Genomic DNA, 3,393 nt, shown 5'->3' on the forward strand with positions numbered 1-3,393 from the left:
CCCATTTCAAGTATAAAATTCAATGGTTTTTGGTATATTTAGAGTTGTAGAAACATCACTAACGTCAAGTTTAGAACATTTTTGTCCCCCCAAAACAGAATTTTGCACTCATTAGCAGTCACTTTCCATTCTCTTCCCTGCCCATCCACCAGCCATAGACAACCATGAATCTGTTTTGTCTGTATAGATTTGCCTATCCTGAGCATTTCATTTAATTGGGACAATACAATATGTGATTCTTTTTCCTGACTGGTTTCATTCACTTGGGGTATTTTTTTCAAGGTTTATCCATTTGCCATGTATCAATACTTCATTCTATTTTTTATGGCTGAATAATCCATTGTATGGATGTACCACGTGTTGTTTACTCATTTATTAGTTGATAGACATTGGTATTATTCCTACTTTTTGGCTATTATGAATAATCCTGTTATGAACATTCATGTATAAGTTTTTGTGTGGACATATGTTTTCAGCATTTTCTATTTTCTTGAGAGTGACGTTACTGGGTCATATGGTAACTCTGGGTTTAGTCATTTGAGAAACTGCCAGATTGTTTTTCAAAGTAGCTGCACCATTTTACATTTATGGTGGATGAGGGTTCCAATTTCAAACTACTTTTTAAGTAGACTTTCAAGCAATGGTTAAGCCCTGCCTTCCCTTGTTGCTACCTGAGGTATGTGGGGATCTGTGGTATGTTTCAGATTTTCTCACTCTTGGCTTAGCATGCAGTTATATCTCTTTCTACTTAGCCATCATTTTGTGCGGGGGCCTCTTTCCCATTCTCTTTTTCCTTGCAGATACAGATTTTTCTCTTATTTATCTATTTGATCTCATTTCAATGAAGTTTTAGGATACAGTGGAGCTAAATACACATGTTCAACCTGCCAGTTTAAACTTGAAATTTCTGCAGTTTCTTTTCTTTCTTTTAATTTCATATAAATTTTTAATACATCTTATTAAAAACAACAGTTAGAATATAATGTCACTTTATGGGGGGGGTCTTTATCAATCCATCTTTCCCCATTTTATGTTTCCACAACATTTATCTTTCCCTCTCTAATCTATATGTATACATTTACCATTTCTTCTTTCCGTCTCTACAGGCATAGAGAGAAATTTGACATATTTTTCACCTAATATTAACAAAGCTTATTTCTGGATGATAGGGTTTGTAATAATTCTTTGTTTTCTGATACTTTTCTGTATTAGAAAAGTGTTGTAAAATTTCTTGTATAAAAATGATAAAATCACTATGTAACCCCCCCAAATTTGATATCACGAAAGTTAAAGGACTAGAATGCCTCAAAGAAATTAATAATTGCATCAAATATAGCAGGGAATTTGAAGAGAACAAAGATTGAAAGGGGATCATTATTCCAATTGTAGGGTCTGCATAGTTGTTTTCATTGGGTGACTTTAATTTGATCTCAGAGGGCGTCAAATATATAGTTTACACGTACCATGTCATGCTTAAAAAAATAAATAATGAGATACGTCTCTACAGGCTCATGTGCCACTCTCTCTGAAGTTAATGAAAGCTGTATTTATAAAAATAAAGGTATAATTTGGCCTAATTTCAAAATAGCATAAAAATCACAGTGTTTACTGACAATACAATTAAAAATCTTTGTATTGTCAGTATGACCAACACCAATATGAACACTCATATTTTAAACATACTATTTCAATGGATAAATATTACTTGGGAGGAGAAATCCAACACTATCCACTCAGGAAACTTTCTAAGTACCAGGGGCAAAGTCAACTAGAACCCAATTGGAGAAGAAAATAAATAAGAACAGGGACATTTTGTTAAGCATAAACTTTGTGCTTTAGATTTGTCTAGCGTATTAGATCATACCTCCCTGGATCTGAGTCCTGGGCTCAGGAAAGCAAAATAACCTGGTTCCCTCCCAGAAAACATCAAAGTAGAAATTCACTGCCATGTACAAAGCTCCAGAATGCAAATCCTGATACCGCTCACCTAATAAGAGCAGACCAACTTCTTTCCTGGGTCTTTCCATTGTTTATTTGTTTCTGTCATCATTTTTCCCTCCAATTCTAATTCCAATTACTTCCTACACATCAGTTAAATAAGCTGTCATGTTTTACAGTGCAGAAAGGAGGAAGCAGGAAACTACAGAATCAACTTAACTTTTAAAAATGCCACTGTCAGGTGGCACTACAGACCTACTGAATCAAAATCTCCAGGGTGGGGTCCTGAAATATGAGCTTTGATAATTAAATTTGAGAACTCATCTTAGAAAAAAATGTTACACACTTCCTTGCTGAGTATCACTATGGTCACCTTCAAAATACTCCACTTGGGATGCTTTGCACTGATGCCAGCACCTAGTCTACCCTTCAAAGCAATTTTGGAACTCTTTTTCTGGAATTGCCATGAGAGCTGTCATTTTATTCCTCTTGATGCCCTGAATATTGTCAAAACATCTTCCTTTCCATAGTTCCTTTATCTTTGGGTTAAAAAAAAGTCACTAGGGGCCAGATTAGGTAAGTATGGAGGGTGTTACAACAATACAGTTATTTGTTTACTGGCTAAAAACTCCCTCACAGACACTGCTGTGTGAGCTGATGCATTGTCATGATGCAAGAGCCATGAGTTGTTGGCTTAAAATATTCAGTTAAGATTTTATACTTGTTTCTCTATCCATGTTTACTTGGTTTTCTGTGCTTCTCACAATCGGCTGGCAATTTGGACTCAACAATTTGACAAATTTTAGAATGTTTTCATCAGTTCTGCTTGTTACTGGCTGCCTTGACCTCTCTTCATCAATGATGCTTTCTCTCCCCTCAGAAAAACATTTAATGGAATTATCCCTATAAACTTGGACTAACATGTCCCTGGTTTCACTTCCATTCTTGCCAAGTTTAACAAATTTTATATTTGTTCGTTGCTCTAATTCAACCTCCAACATTCTTGTGATGGCACACAAAACGCACAACAATAATAATAAACACCATTCAACAATAATAATGAACACACTGCCACATGCCACCACAAACACAGCTGTGACACACTGATACCCCAAGGTTATGAACTCTTACTGAGTGGTAAGAACAGAGTGGCAAGTTCATGAACTTAACTGTCAGATCTTGTATACAAGTTTCCAGGTGAGAATCAGTAGCCTAAACGATATCATTTGGGATAGCTGGTAAATATCTTTTCCTGAATAATGTTGGGAGACAATTCTCCGTGCAGCTCTCAAATTTTTGCACATCTTATGAGCAGAGGCATTGATTGGCCTTTGTGCTGTATTCTCTTTTCTAGGGTGTCTATATGGCAAATAGTCTTGGAAGATATAAATAAAAGCCCCTGAGTAAGATGGTATATTTGCTTACTATCTAATATAATAAAAATAACCTCCTTTA

The sequence above is a fragment of the Nycticebus coucang genome, chromosome X, assembly GCF_027406575.1.
Source record: "Nycticebus coucang isolate mNycCou1 chromosome X, mNycCou1.pri, whole genome shotgun sequence".
In the NCBI taxonomy this organism is placed as follows: Eukaryota; Metazoa; Chordata; class Mammalia; order Primates; family Lorisidae; genus Nycticebus; species Nycticebus coucang.